This window comes from Saccopteryx bilineata, chromosome 1, assembly GCF_036850765.1.
Source record: "Saccopteryx bilineata isolate mSacBil1 chromosome 1, mSacBil1_pri_phased_curated, whole genome shotgun sequence".
NCBI lineage: Eukaryota > Metazoa > Chordata > Mammalia > Chiroptera > Emballonuridae > Saccopteryx > Saccopteryx bilineata.
This window is the reverse complement of record NC_089490.1, coordinates 201,109,649-201,126,043: the sequence shown is the minus strand read 5'-3', so window position 1 is coordinate 201,126,043 and position 16,395 is coordinate 201,109,649.

Here is a 16,395-nt window from a genome sequence, read left to right as displayed (position 1 = left end):
GTGGGTCTATAAACAAAGAGAAAGAAGTCCCTTCTGGTGCAGTGAAATTTTTATTTAAAAAAATCTATTTATAATGGAAATACTAGAATAACTGGTATAACTGAACAAGTGTAAACAACACTCATTATCTATGTATTTTGTAGTAAAAGTACCCAGTGAGCTTCTTTTTGGGGTATAATGTTATTTGACAATGTATTCAAGGAGAGGAAAATAATATTGACCCTAACCTGGCTAATCTGGCTTGTTGATGGAGGCATTTTCTTTTTAAAAGGCAAATAACAGCGCATAAAGATCATAGAGGAGAACAATGACTGTTCAATGCACAGTGAGCATTGTAGGTATCGCATGATTTTAGGCACGGGCAGGGAGCCTCTCACGTCTGTCTGTCTTGTCTTTCTTAGGTCCCTCAGAATGGAGACCCTGAGTGTAAGGTGAAGCGCTGACCATTTATTCGGGGGTCATAAACCCAGTCGAGTGACGGTGGTATAAAACAGAGAAGAAGGGCAACAGGTATAGAAAGATGAAATGCTGTACGATGGGACACAGGGCGTAAAGCATCCCCGGACTGGTCCCTCCCCCCAGGACCATCTCAGACACAGCAGGTGGCTGGCAGGCATGTCCACACAGCACAAGTACCTTTGCTAAGAGGGTTGGGACGTGGAACTGCTCCTCAGGGGGGTCCACAGGAGAGAGAAAGGACCTCAACAAGTTCATCTGTTCTCATGTTTCCCACTGGTCAGGGTCACTCCATGGGGCACCAAGTCCCCATATTTCTGTATGGTGCGTTATGCAGCCCCTGGAAACCTGCTCAGCTCCTCGCATCCAGAGCTTGTAAAGGTATATTTTACCGACGTCTGCAAGAAAGGGTGAGTCAGCTCGGATGCCGTGCCAAGTAAGAGAGAGAAAAAGGGAGTCATTAGGAAATAAGCCTGAGAACACAACAGGTGTGAAAAGCAAGAAGAAACCTGACCAGGCGGTGGCGCAGTGGATAGAGTGTCCGACTGGGATGTGGAGGACCCAAGTTCGAGACCCTGAGGTCGCCGACCTGAGCAAGGGGTCTCTTGCTCTGCTGTAGCCCCCCAGTCAAGACACATATGAGAAAGCAATCAATGAACAACTAGGGAGCTGCAGCGAAGGCCTGATGATGTTTCTCATCTCTCTCCCTTCCTGTCTGTCCCTATTTGTCCCTCTCTCTGTCTCTGTCAAAAAAAAAAAGAAAAATAAAGAAAGAAAATAGAGGAATTCTATGTACTTACATTTAGGCTCTGGGGTGGGTAAAATTAGGATAAAGGAAAGAGAGAAAACTCTTGGTAGGAAAACAGTATATGCAGAGTAGAAGAGAAAGAAGTGCATATGGAAGGTTTAAACAGACCGAGGTTTGGATGAAGCTACAACTGGCCAGAGGGTTTGGTGGAGAGTGTGAACAGAGTTGAGTGTCAGACAGAACTACCTGCATTTGACTCAGGTCACAGGCTTTGCTAACCCCTAAACAGGCTGGGCACATGAGAGATCATAGCATCCGTTCAAGGAAGCATGTGGAACCTCATTGAGGACTGAGAGCCTGGTTGCGGAAGAACACGAAATCGGAGGTGTTTTAGAAACTACCATTTGTTATCTGTACTATGTTAAGAACTTCCATGCATTGTCTCATTCAATTCTATACAAAGAACATGTGGAGTAATTTTTTTTTTTAGCATCCCCTCCTAAAGATGAGGAAAGTAAGGCTCAGAACAGTTAAGTAACTTGCCTGAGGTCACACAGCTAATAACAATCCCATCCTGCATTCAAACCTAGACCAACTACAAGGTTGGTATTTTAACCACCACATCCCTATCTAATTGTTTTTATGGGATACCATTTTTAGTTTAATAAAATCCAGATATGTATGACATAAAGTTTAAATATGAAATTCCCATTTTAGCCTAATTTCACTCATGTCCCAAAGCCTGAGATCACTATATAATAAGCCCTCAAAACCTTCATATTCTAAGTGAGTGAATAGACCACTTCCTCGGAACACTGTGAACCTACAGATTCGTCAGCATCAGCCCATCACTGCCACTGCCCCCCACACACACACACACAGAAGGAACCACCACAAGTGAATTTAAAATTGAATTTTTAAGAGCCAGGACCCCCTTCCCTCTCCACTGTGGAGAGAGGGCATGGGTCCCTTCGCCCTAGACTACGCCAGGTCAGGGCTTAGAGTGTGTGCTCCGGAATTCAGCAAGAGAGAGACCCAGGGAGGGTAGAACAAGGTTTGTCTGTAGACTGAGCACTTCAGCTGTGCTCTCTCTGACACATCTGTCAACAGAGAGTCAGAGAAAGGTTGTCCGTGGGTTGCAGATAGACATCTGGACCAGAGCACGCATGCTCAGGGCACATTCAAACAGCCTTCCCGACAGGAGGGAGGCGCCTCAACTGCAGGAGCATGAAGGTCAGCAGTGAGGGCTTCGCCGGGCGGTCAAGGAGTTGTAAGTGGACAGCGGGCAGGAGGCAGTAGAGCCCAAGCGGGAGGCTTAACAGCAGGGGCCTCGGAGAAGCCAGTCAAAAGGCAGCTGTGGACCTCTGTCACCTCTGATGACAGTTCTGCGGTTCCTTCCGCTCTTCCAGCCCGGAGAGGGAGTAACAGAGTGAAACGAAGGCAGAGACATTGTCAGCCAACGCCCCACGACCTCCCTACCCAAGGAGGCACGTTGGAGCCAGGCCTGTGGTGGGGCAGCAAGGAATGCTTTAAGTGGGCGGAGAACCTGAAGGTTTTAGAGCGGACAGCATTGGACCTGAGAATACTCAGACCTCCGCAGTTCACAGAGACCATATCGGAACGCCAAGTGGAGGAGGGAGATTCCACCCGGGCCGGTGAGGGAGCAGACAGACAGAGAAGAAGGTGGCTTTGCACCAGCGCCCTCGGGACCAGTCCACTCTCTCCGATGTTTGTTCGCTGTTACATTGTAGCTGCTTAGCCAGCACTTTTAAAAATCGTAGTAACATATTATAAAACAATAATGCATCTTCAAAGAATAAGACTAACATGCACAGGAGTTTTGGCATTGTAATCCCACTCTGAAAGCTTATCTACTGTAATAATCCCCAGGCACGGTGGGCGCACCCAGGGAAGGTGGCAGTGGGCAATGTAGAATGGGAGAGGAGGTGGGGGTTCTGTGCGCATGCGGGGAGGGTTAACGGGTAGAGAAATCACTTTGTTGCAGCAGAAGGCACCATCCAGACTAGTAGTAGACTAGTAATAGACTGCTATAATGTACGGTGATATATGCTCAGATGTGAGCTTAGCATTCAAAACAATCAAATGAAAAGACAATTTTTTTTTTTCAAAATAGGTAATAATGCATTTTTAATAAAAGACGTTAAGGGAAAGAAGGCAAACATTTTATGCTCTAGGGAATTTTACAGTTTTCAGTGATCATTAAGTACTGGAACCATGAAGCATAACCAGGTGGGGGCACAGTGGATAGAGCATCAGACTGAGACACAAGGGACCCAGATTCAAAACCCCAAGGTCGCCAGCTTGAGCATGGGGTCACTGGCTTGAGCGTGGGATCATAGACATGACCCCATGGTCGTTGACTTGAGCCCAAAGGCCATGGGCTTGAAGCCCAAGGTTTTGGGCTTGAGCCCAAGGTCTCTGGCTTGAGCAAGGAGTCACTCACTCTGCTATAGCCCCTTCCCCCCATAAAGGCACCTATGAGAAAGCCATCAATGAACAACTAAGGTGGTGCAATGAAGAACTGATGCTTCTTATCTCTCCCTTCCTGTTTGTCTGTCCCTATCTGTCCATCTTTCTATCTCTCTGTCTCTGTCACACACACACACACACACACACACACACACACCAGAAAATACAGGAACTATGAAGAAAGTTCAGTGGTCTTTATAAATAAATGCAACTTAATTCATTTGTGCCACACCATCAGTTTTAAAAACTCTCAAGGGCAGGAATTGGGGTTTCTATTCTTATTGCGTATGATTCCCGGACTTGCTAATTGCTGTGTTGTTTTGTGGTAACATATACGAATGTGTTCAGTTCATTCCTGCCTGTCTCTGGTCTGCACGCTCCTCAGCATCTCCAGTAACCTCTCCGCCATCTCATCCCCTGTTCGCTCCAGCCACACACAGGGGCATGCTTACAGTGCCGCTGGTTTCCGAGACATGACGGGTTCGCAGGAATGTGCTTGGTGTGACTGGACGAGACGGGTGAGGAACACACGAAGGAAAGGAGACAGGTACAGTCTGTGTATGTCTGCCTCTCCCTTGCTGCGCAAGTGGCCGTTTTCACTTGAATTCTCAGCGTTCAGTTCATGTCCCTCTCAGGCTGCATGAGAAAAACGGACGTACATGCACAGCATCAGCTGGCCATCTGTCCCCAGCGGCCGTCTGTCCTCAGCTCCGTCCTTTCTCCCTGTCCCCTCTGTTCCCAACCCCTCTCTTTTTTCCAATCCAGTGAATTGAGGGACCATGGGAATGTCGAGCAGAAGTTGAGAAAAGAGAGGATTTGATATGATGGGCTCTTTTTCAACTTGTATTTGTATGGCAGACACCATCTTTATGCTACCACTGTCTTTGTTTTCAGATTCTCACCATAGCATTCTCATTCTCTGATGTTTCCTGATGTTTCCTGTATTATGGCTCTCAGCTGTGGTGTGGGTATTCGGTCTGGGTGTTCACAGGAAGTCACTGTGGAGGGGACGGAGGCACGGAAGGGTCCCCAGGAAGGAAAAGAGCATGCGTGCTGGTGGAAGGTTTCCATGCATTCTTAATGTTCAGATGCAGCCATAGCTTCATTCTCTTTCACTCCTGTCCTTCCTCTGGTTTATGAGAACTGTAGTAGCAAGAACAACAGTGTGCATACCCTCTTCTCATTGTTCTACAAGCACACTCGATTCTCACAGGGAAACTTCCAGGCAAATGGTTTTACTATTCCCATTTTACAGAGAAGAGAATTGAGGCACAGGACATGGAAATGGTCACTCAAGCATCTGAGTAGAAAAGTCTTCATGCCCTTACACTATCCTAACACAACAGGTTTTTCCTTTTAGAACCTGCCTCCACCTGCTCAGAACAAGATTCAGAGAAAGGCCATCCACGGCAGGGTAGAGCGACTCCTCCCTCCCCCTGAGCAACCTTTGGGGCCCGAGAAAGGCCATCTACCTGATACTGAACAGACTCCTTTTAATGCATGAAATCCTATTTCTAGGCTCCTCAACTATAAAGATGAGTAAGAGGCGGTGCTTGTCCTGGGTATCACTTCGTACCCTCTGGGCTTTCTCAGTCATCCAAAGAAAAAGAAAAAGGCTGCAAATGATTTCTTGGAAACTGTCTTTTTCTGGTTAAAGTCTGCCACCATGTGGCTCTTTTGAGACACAACAAGTTCAGAAGTGATTTTTCTTCAGCATTTAGCTCTAGAAGGGTAGACAGCTGGGTATACATTAACAACGTGCATTTCCACCATTGGCAACCTAATCTAATCAATGTAGAGGGCCTGTTGGTGGTCATGGTATTATTATGCAGAGTGTTTCATATGAATTCTTTATTTGTTTCTCACTACCCACCTATGAGGTGGGTACAGCTTATGTCTCTATGGTCTGCAGGTCCCTTCACCCCCATTAGGGACAGGATTCATTCATGTCTAAACCAGCCTCTAATCTCAGTGAACTGGTGTGTGGTGGTGGTGGGATTTAATCCACTTCTGTTTGAAACAGGATGTATCAGGGTCCAAGCTTTCTCTCCCCATGCCTTGAAGCCTCTAGCTACTTTTTAGTGAATTAACTATATTTGTCTTAACTATATTAAGTAATAAAAATATTGAAGTTTAACTTTGTACAAATTTGACATAACATTAACATATCATTCAAGAAAAGATAACTTAGTATTCCAAATGTTGTTTTTTTTTTTGCTTTTCCTTTATAATGTTATGCCAGAAAGGAAAACAAACAAAAAACAAACAAAAGGCTACCCACCTTCCAAGACTTTTTAAATAAGAGTTCAGAGTCTTTTTGTTAATTCCTCCTCCCCAAAAATTTATTGGTAAGAATCAGGAAAAATCTGAGAAATCTGAATACAATTTTTTTTCATAAGTCACAACAAAAAAAAATCACCAGTTTGAGACTTACTGTTCTGATTTGATCTTTCTTCAATTCTTTAAAGCCTAAAATGTGCTCTCAAAAAGTTAAGGTACAATGCTGTCAGTATTTCCTATACTTAGTATTTCAGTTGATTTGGCACAAGATCAATATATTATTCTCATTTTTTTATATTAAAAAAATCATCATTGTTGTACATTTGCTTCTATTCAACATATACCACCATCTCCTATTAACTGCCTGCAGCTGCCACAGGAACATGATCTTGGCAGGTGCTTACACAGTAGGAAAAGGACTCTTTCGGCAGTTTAGGTTGGAAGGATGTAACTGGTAATAATGGACCATGTATTTATTCACTGAAGATGCTTGTTAAATGTTTACCACCTGATAGGTTTTGTTCTAAGTACCAGGGATAGAATGTCAATAAGTCAAAGCCTCCACCCACCCGAAGCTTATATTTTAATGGAGCAGACAGATAATCAACAAGTAAGCCAATTAGTAATATAACTTCAGATAGTAACAAGTGCATTAAAGAAAATTAAGCAAAAATGCTCTCATAGTGAGTGCTGTAGGAAAGCTACAGTAATTACGGAAATTAGAGAAGTGATTTCTGAGTAGGGAACCTCTAGCCAGAGGCTTAAAAGATAAAGAGTGAGTCATACCCACACCACAGAGAAGACCTCTCAATGAGAAAGAAATTGTTCAAGGGCCCAGAGGAAGGAGTTGATTTGCAGACAGAAAAACAAACAACTAGCAGACAAACAAAGGCAGGGTAATTGAATCGAAGAAGTGAGAAGGACACAAGTTGGCTAGTCTGCAATTTTTTCTTTGTTTGTTTGTGGGCTTTTGTTTGTGTATTGGTTTCTGACCACTTGGCCATTTGTTTTAAGAAATTTGATGTTGAAAGATGGACTATCACTTACTGATGTTGATGTAGGCCAGAAATATATCAAAATACTTCTCAAAATTTTTCTCAAACTTGAATGCGTGTAGCATGAGGTAAAGACCAGTTTTCATTCCGTGAATTCTGGCATGCAGGCCGTGGGTCCCGGTTTCTGTGTTTCTAACAAGTGCCCATCTGAAGCTGGAGCCACCGCTCTGCTGAACCCCTTGATAAGCAGCGTGGTAGATGACTGTGGTGCCCAACCTTTCTGTGCATGTGCTGGAAGTGATGCTTTGGGTGTTTGCCTCTTTGCTCCTGATTCTGTAAGGTGCAGAAACACGTATTTTAGCAAAGGATTCTGGGAATTCTGGTGAAGATGGTCTGTGTACACTGCTGTGGAGGGTATGGAATTGAATAATATAGGCTCTCATTTTCCTTTTATGGGATACTCATTCTCAGAGACATTGGGCAGTTGACAAGAAGAACCTGTTGGGCCCCACCTGTACCAGTGAATATTCATAAAAAGAACAGTATTGAATACCCACTCAATATGTATTGCTAGGGGGTGCTCGCCCTCAGGACCTGCCAGTCTGGAGACCCGGCAGCCACAGAGAACAGCAGAACTAACAGGAGCACAGGACTTGGAAGCAGACACACCTGTGAGCTATGTCAAGTGTATGAAGACTGAACTCTCTGATTTCCTCTCTTGGTACCCTCAGGAGCAAATGAGAGTGTCAGTATTCCGTAAATCTTATGTAAGGATTAAGTGAGGTGATCTAAGTAGAGTGATCCGTATCCTGTCTGGCATAGAGGAACTCTGTGAATAACTGGGCCATTGGGCATTGAGGATCTCAAGATATTAAAGTTATTTTTTTAATTTTTATTAATTTTAATTTATTGTGTTAACATAGATTCAAGTGTCGCACTCAATGTAACATCCTCACCCCCACAACATGCTCCCCATTACCATCCCTTTACACCCCTCCCCCTAACTCCCTCCCCCCTTCCCTCTGGGACTTGCTGTCCTGTTAACTGTATCCATTATGTAATAATTGTATATAATGTTACTAATCCCTTCACCTTCTCTGATCTCATCCCCTTATCCCCCTTCCCTCTGACACCTGTCCCTCTGCTCCCTGTGACCCCGCCTCTGACTCTATTCCGTTCCTCAGTTCCCTTTGTTCATTAGAATCCACATATAAGTGAGTTCTTTTCATTTTGTTAAGTGTGGTACCGTAATAGCATTCTGGCCGTGTCAAAACAAATAGCCCTGAAGAGTTTGAGATGTGTAATGAAATTCTTATGAATGAAATGACATCGTATCTGGTATTTGTTGTACCTGACAAAACAAAACACTTTTTTTTAAGAGATAGATGAAATAAGTTTAGCAAAATGTTAATTGTTTGGAGGTGAGGACTAAGTACTGTTATCTTTATTTGCATGCATGTTTTAAAGTTTCCATTAAACTTAAAAAATACATCCTACAAGCTAAAACTGAGCCTGATAAAATATTCTAGTGCTAATCCACTTACTGAGGGCAATGGGAGAATTGATCTCTCGGTAAGATTTGAGTTAGTGTTCAAAATGAACCGCTTAACATTTGCTTACATTTACCTAAAAAATTATTAAAAATTTGATGATATGTGTGTGGTTTTTCTATTTTTTGCTAACAGACAAAACAGTTTGTCTTTGAGAAAAAAAATTATTCATGATTTTATTTTGTAAATACCGGTCCCAGGCCTGTCTACGGAAGGAGTCACGAGACAATAGACTCGCCAGCAGAGGCACAGCCCCGCGCACATCCTGGGTTCAAACCCGACCTCACAGAGAGGGGAACCAGGGCTGCACCAGCACTGGCTACCGTGGGGTTCGGCAAGGAAGGGGCAGGTGGGTCCTGACATCTCTATGCCAGAAACTAAGGAGGGATCGCAGTGACCTCAGGAGGACAGAGACACCAGTTTAATGGGGCTCACACTGGGGACATTTTAAGCATAAAAAAGGATAATAAGTGTCCGTTGTTGTAAAATACTAATGAAATGCATAGGTCCGTAATGGCCCTAGTCTTGGGGTTCGGGGGGTTTCGCTCTTACATTAGTCTGCGCTCGGCCTCTAGCATTTCAGGGAATGAACCATTTAAGTGTCCCCACTGGTCATGGCTCCCAGAGCTTCTGGGAAAGGCGTGCAGACCTTAGTGGGGGGTCTGGGTTTCCTGTGTGTCCAGACTTCAGGGTGACGCGCTGAAGTTCTCTGTCCTTCTAACCTCAGTTCTCTGACATCAGAGTCCAAGAAAAGTAATTGGTTTTCAGTTTGTTCTTATTTTTCTTGCTGTTGGCACTTTCAAGTTCTTTACGCATTGGATTTCAGCTGGAATTCTGGGGCATGAACACGTCCATGGTCACGTGCCTCCGAGGCAGCCCCTTCTCCAGGCTCCCCACTTGCCCAAGAATCAGTGCGTGAGAGTGGACATGGTGTCCTCTGATTGCGGGGGTCAAAGAAACAAGCAGTGCTTATCCTAGTACTGACAGCATCTTTCTTCTTTCTTTCTTTCTCTCTTTCTTTCTTTCTTTCTTTCTTTCTTTCTTTCTTTCTTTCTTTCTCTCTCTTTCCTTCTTTCCTCCCTCCCTCCCTTCCTTCCCCTTTCTCTTTCTTTCTTTCTTTCTTTCTTTCTTTCTTTCTTTCTTTCTTTCTTTCTTTCTTTCTTTCTTTCTCTTTCTCTCTCTCCTTCCTTCCTTCCTTCCTTCCTTCCTTCCTTCCTTCCTTCCTTCCTTCCTTCCTTCCTCCCTTCTTTCCTTCCTTCCTTCCTTCCTTCCTTCCTTCCTTCCTTCCTTCCTTCCTTCCTTCTTTCCTTCCTTCCTTCCTTCTTTCCTTTGAGGAGGGGAAATAGAGAGATAGGTTCCCGCATGTGCCCTGACTAGGATTCACCCGGCCACCCCCATCTGGGGCTAATACTTGAATCAACAGAGCCATCATCAGTGCCTGAGGCCACACTCAAACCAATCCAGTCACTGGCTGCAGGAGGGGAAGAGAGAGAGAAGGGGGAGAGGGAAGAGGAGAGAAGCAGATAGGCACTTTTTCTATGTGTCCTGACCAGGAATTGAGCCAAACACTTCCACGAGCTGGGCAAGGCTCTACCACTGAGCCAAGCAGCCAGGTTGGCATTTAACTTTCAAAAAGCTGAGTCTCTGTTCACATAGCACTGTAGCCTCTGACTGTAGAGGATGTGCGGCTTCAACACTCCCTGGATACATAAACTCTCAATATCGATGTTTATGAACCACCTGCATTTTGCAAATGCTCTCTGCCTATCTAGTTGACTTGAGCTCAACAAGTGGGCGAAATATATATCAGATCTTTCAATGTGGTTACATCTTGACAGTTATTAGTGATATATACTGTTAACTTAAATATGCCATCTTGGGCCCTGGCCATTTGGCTCAGTGGTAGAATGTTGACCCAGTGGTGGAAGTCCCGGTTCAATTCCCGGTCAGGGCACACAGAAATGACCATCTGCTTCTCCACCTCTCCCTCGTCTCTCTGACTCTCTGCCCTCCCCCCTCCCTATCCCACAGCCATGGCTCAATTGGTTTGGGGGCCAAGGATGGCTCGATGGCCTTGCCTCAGGTACTAAAAATAGCTCGGTTGACTTGACAAGCAACAGAGCAATGGCCCAGATGAGCAGAGCATCACCTGGTAGGGGGATTGCCGGGTGGATCCCTGTCAGAGAGCATGCAGGAGTCTGTCTCTCTGCCTCCCCACCTCTCATTTAATAAAAATAAAGCCATCTTGGTCAAGTCCAGGCCATACAAATATTACTCAGAACTGTATGAATGAAGAGACTGCAGGTAACTTTTGCTTCACAGCTGAGGTGAATACTGCAAGAAGACAGACAGCACTGTAGATAGAAGGGTTTTTCAAAAACATGTTTGGAATTTGTTAACTGCTGGAGCAGGAGAACAGTCTTTGTTATGAGCAAAGCGATTTTGAAAGTGGAAGTCAGCTGTATTTTTGGAACTGTGCATGGAGTTCTGGTGTTTGTGTCCCTTGTTAAAATACTCTATGACCACTGGATTGTTTGCACACAGAGCTTGTAAACATGCTCTAGAAATTGGTTCATAACATGCATTTCAAACAAAGAAATCAAATGAATTGTGTCACCAGTTTCATTCATCATTAGCATATATTTTTCCAGCTGACCTGAGGCCCACCTCCTCTCTATGTCTTCAATACAGGGCTCTGGGCACTTGACTGTCTCCCCAACACTTATCTGGCCACAGTGCTCATGTACCTGGCCTCCTGCCCTCCTCTGCTCACCATCCCATCCAATAGGAATTGTTTTTTTTGTTGTTGTTGTTGTTGTTGTTTTTGTATTTTTCTGAAGCTGGAAACGGGGAGGCAGTCAGACAGACTCCCACATGTGCCGGACCGGGATCCACTCAGCACGCCCACCAGGGGGTGATGCTCTGCCCATCTGGGACGTTGCTGTGTTGTGACCAGAGCCAGTCTAGTGCCTGAGGCAGAGGCCTTGGAGCCATCCCCAATGCCCAGGCCAACTTTGCTCCAATGGAGCCTTGGCTATGGGAGGGGAAGAGAGAGACAGAGAGGAAGGAGAGTGGGAGGGGTGGAGAAGCAGATGGGCACTTCTCCTATGTGTCCTGGCTGGGAATCAAACCCGGGACTCCTGCACACCAGGCCGATGCTCTACCACTGAGCCAACCAGCCAGGGCCAGGAATTGTTTTTAATTAAGAAAGTTATTTGGAAAATTGGTCAAAGTTGGAAGGGAGGTGTGCATATTGAATTCATCAACAAATATACAACAGGATGCTAAATCACAACTTCACTTGGAGCCTATGTCTTGAAATTGATATAATTTCCATCCTCCATTTTCTAGCCTGAAGTCATAATGTCCATAAATCTCAATACAGTGTGAACTCAAAAGTGATGTACAAAGCCAAGATATTGTCTCTCGACAGTGCTTTCATTATTAACAATGATAGTGGGGCTTTTTTATTCCTCAAGTGTTTTACTGACAAATTAATGGATTTAAACAATGAAATGCAGTCCTTGCTTTATGATTTTTGTTCTTATTGAGTGTGGTCAGCACACTCTAGGGTGACCCCCTTTCCCATGGTCCCTGATACTCATATTTTGTCTGAAACTCTCCCCCCTCAGTGTGGGTGAGACATATGAATTACTTCTGACCAATAGAATATGGGAAAGGTGACATCATATACTAGATTTTTTGTATATACATTACAAAAGATTGTGGCCCATCTTGCTAGGAGACTTTCTCTCTCTTTTGCTGGGTTGGAAGAAGCAAGCCACCATGTTGTGAGCCACCATGTGAAGGACATGTGGAGCATTCTCTCATTGACTTCTATTTTCCAGCATGGAAGATACACTTCTCCATCATCCTCCATTCATTCAGTCATTCAGTCTGAAGATCACAGCGTACGTCCAGTACAGACAGAAAAGAAAGCACTTAATTTTAAGAGATACCTGGTGGACAGCACAGATTAGAATTCACTGAGCACAAAACTGTGTTATTGATAATATAGAATATTGGGACCAAGAAAAATTATCACAAATTTGGCAAAACTATTAAAGACACAAACAGCCTGACCAGGTGGTGGCGCAGTGGATAGAGCATGGGACTGGGACGTGGAGGTCCAAGGTTTGAGACCCCAAGGTCACCAGCTTGAGCACAGGTTCATCTGGTTTGAGCAAGGCTCACCAGCTTAGACCCAGGGTCAATGGCTTGAGCAAGGGGTCACTTGCTCTGCTGTAGCCCCCAGTCAAGGCACATATGAGAAAGCAATCAATGAACAACTAAGGTGCTGCAATGAGAAATTGCTGCTTCTCATCTCTCTCCATTCCTGTCTGTCTATCCCTATCTGTCCCTCTCTCTGACTCTCTCTTTGTCTCTGTCAAGAAAAAAAGAAAGACACAAACAATGGACTTGAATCAGTATGACATTTATATCATACTTGATGCTATTCACTTTCTTAATAGCATCAAATGTCTTGAGTTATGTAATTATATGATAAATGTAGACATTAAAAAGTGATGAAAAAGATACAGACTTACTATTTGCAAGCAGTAGTCTGCAATAAGGCAATGATCATAATTCATCCTCCAAAAGGCAAAGATAAAACACATCAAAACAGACATGTTTCTTTTTAATCAAAGTGTTATTTTAAAAGAGAATACTTGGAAAAGAAAAAATAATGTGTGACAGTCCCACTGGAGATCAGAAATACTTTGGACAACCCCTTCAACATGTTTGGTATAAACTTATTACTAAAAATATCCTGACTCAAAACTAATCAAACATTTTTATAAAATGTTGTTCAAATCTAATATACAGATTTTCAAAAGAACCTGGTGATCAGACTGTAGAATAGTATTTTGGTTACTTGTAATAATATTGAATAGTAATATTTAATGACATATAGTAACATGACATTAGAATTTTCAGACATATTTCTTTTTTATTTGGAGCCAATAATAGTTTAAATTTTCTGAAATATTAGTCTATGACTGCCTATATAGACTTTGGTAGAACTTTATATATTTTATTGTTTTCTTTGAACTAAATTTGATTAATACCTTGCCCTGTCTGAACTGACTCTACTGGAATTTATTCACATTTATTTAAAAATAAATTATTAGTGTTTCTTTTCACACAATCATATGATGGGATTTGACTTAATTTACCCATGAATATTTCAATGTATTTGTATTATTTTTCTTGTTTTGCTTCAAGGTTTGTGGAAATTTACTATTTTCCTTGAAAGTCTATGTATGTAACTATCCAATACTGTTTTTAAACCAATGAAACTGTTTCCCTTCCATAAAAATTGAAATTATATTTTAAAATTTTCCCAGTATAGGTAGGTACAATTATCAGTATTTAATTTTTATCTAGAAAATTTTCACAAATTGAAGTATATCACATACTCTGACAGATGATAATTTATAGTTAACATATGATCTGGTTTCTCTCATTTTTACATATGAAGAACTCAATCATGGGATGTTAAACTTATACTTGGCTGTATAAAGAATAGGAAGCAGAGTCGAGATTGGATTCAATGATTGTCAGGTTCTAAAACTGATCTTTATTTATGAGCAAAAATTAAGAGTCTTGACCATGCCTGACCTGTGGTGGCGCAGTGGATAAAGCGTCGACCTGGAAATGCTGAGGTCGCTGGTTCAAAACCCTGGGCTTGCCTGGTCAAGGCACATATGGGAGTTGATGCTTCCAGCTTCTCTCTTTGTCTCTCCTCTCTCTCTCTCTCTCTCTCTCTCTCTCTCTCTCTCTCTGTCTCTCCCTCGCCTCTCTAAAATGAATTAAAAAATTATTTTAAAAAAATTTAAAAAAAATTAAAGGATGTTTAAAAAAAAAAAGAGTCTTGACCATGATATATCCTATCGTGATTGCCTGTTACTTTAGCTTAACATTGTTTTTAAATAATAACCTGTCACTCTTTATTAGTTTCTCCATAAACATTCCCTATACAAATATTTGAGCCGAAAGTTGGCTATTTTTCTGTGCTTTGTTGATTTTGTGTTTACTGTTCCTTGTGTCTTGTGAGTTCACAAGAAGGGTGAAAAGTAAGGGGTTAATATATTCTGCCACTCCGAAATGACTGCCCACAACCCAAATCATAGCTTAGTTGCTTCTCAAAACACATGTTTGCCATTTTTAATCACAGACTCGGTGATTAAGAATGGAATGAAAAAGAGACATGACTACGGAGCAATTCAAATAAACAAAGAATTAAGATGTTGTGATATATTTACAAAGACTAGTGACATCTGGAATATTCCAACTAAATAGTACAGATAATGCACTCGGTCTTTTAATAAGGGCTTTGGGTACCGTGAAATATCAACTTGCTTGAGAACCACAGAGGGCCTCTGTGAACTTGTCCTTTGTCTTCTAATATATGCCCAGTACTGAGTTTTTCTTCATTCCAATGTGGATTGTGTTCACTGCTTCTGACTCATTGGGTTTTAATCTTCTTTATTAAAGAGGATTTACAGTATTTGTATTCAGATAGTATTCTGCGAATGAAATCTTGATGAATTATTCTTGTTGTATGACTCTTTATTTAGACCACTCTCTACTCTAAAGAAGATATGCAATTTTTTTGTTGTTGTTGTTGTTTTTGTATTTTTCTGAAGCTGAAAATGGGGAGAGACAGTCAGACAGACTCCCGCATGCGTCCGACCGGGATCCACCCGGCACGCCCACCAGGGGCGATGCTCTGCCCACCAGGGGGCGATGCTCTGCCCCTCCGGGGCGTCACTCTGTCGTGACCAGAGCCACTCTAGCGCCTGGGGCAGAGGCCAAGGAGCCATCCCCAGCGCCCGGGCCATCTTTGCTCCAATGGAGCCTCGCTGCGGGAGGGGAAGAGAGAGACAGAAAGGAAGGAGAGGGGGAGGGGTGGAGAAGCAGATGGGCGCCTCTCCTGTGTGCCCCGGCCGGGAATCGAACCTGGGACCCCTGCATGCCAGGCCGACGCTCTACCACTGAGCCAACCGGCCAGGGCCGATATGCAATTTTTATAGGAGGTAAATATTCTGATGCCAATCATAGCATCTCTCCTTTGTTTGAAGTATTATAGGACCCTGGTCGGTTAGCTCAGTTGGTCATTTGGAAATGACAAGGTTGCAGGGTTGATCCTCGGGTCAGGACACACATAGGAAGCAACCAATGAATGCATGATTCAGTGGAACAACAAATGACTGCTTCCCTTCCCCCTCCCTCCCTTCCTCTCTCTGTCTCTAAAAAAAAAAAAAAAAAAAAAAAAAAAAAAAAAAAAAGCGCTGACCACATAGCTTGATTGGTGTTAGACTTAGAACAGGGGTCCTCAAACTACGGCCCGCGGGCCACATGCAGCCCCCCGAGGCCATTTATCCGGCCCCCACCGCACTTCCGGAAGGGGCACCTCTTTCATTGGTGGTCAGTGAGAGGAGCATAATTCTCATTGAAATACTGGTCAGTTTGTTGATTTAAATTTACTTGTTCTTTATTTTAAATATTGTATTTGTTCCCATTTTGTTTTGTTTCTTACTTTAAAATAAAGTATGTGCAGTGTGCATAGGGATTTGTTCATATTTTTTTTTATAGTCCGGCCCTCCAACGGTCTGAGGGACAGTGAACTGGCCCCCTGTGTAAAAAGTTTGGGGACCCCTGACTTAGAGCATCATCCCTGAGCACAGACGCTGCTGGTTTGATTACCTGAGCAGCTTGACATTCCGGTCTCTCTGCACCCGCCTCTCTCTCTCTCTCTCTCTCTCTCTCTCAAAATAAGAAGAAATATAAATGAAAATGGAATAATTGTTTTTTATCACCTGTGGTTGTATCAAAATCCAGTTGCAGGAACTATTAGACATTGCACTGGATT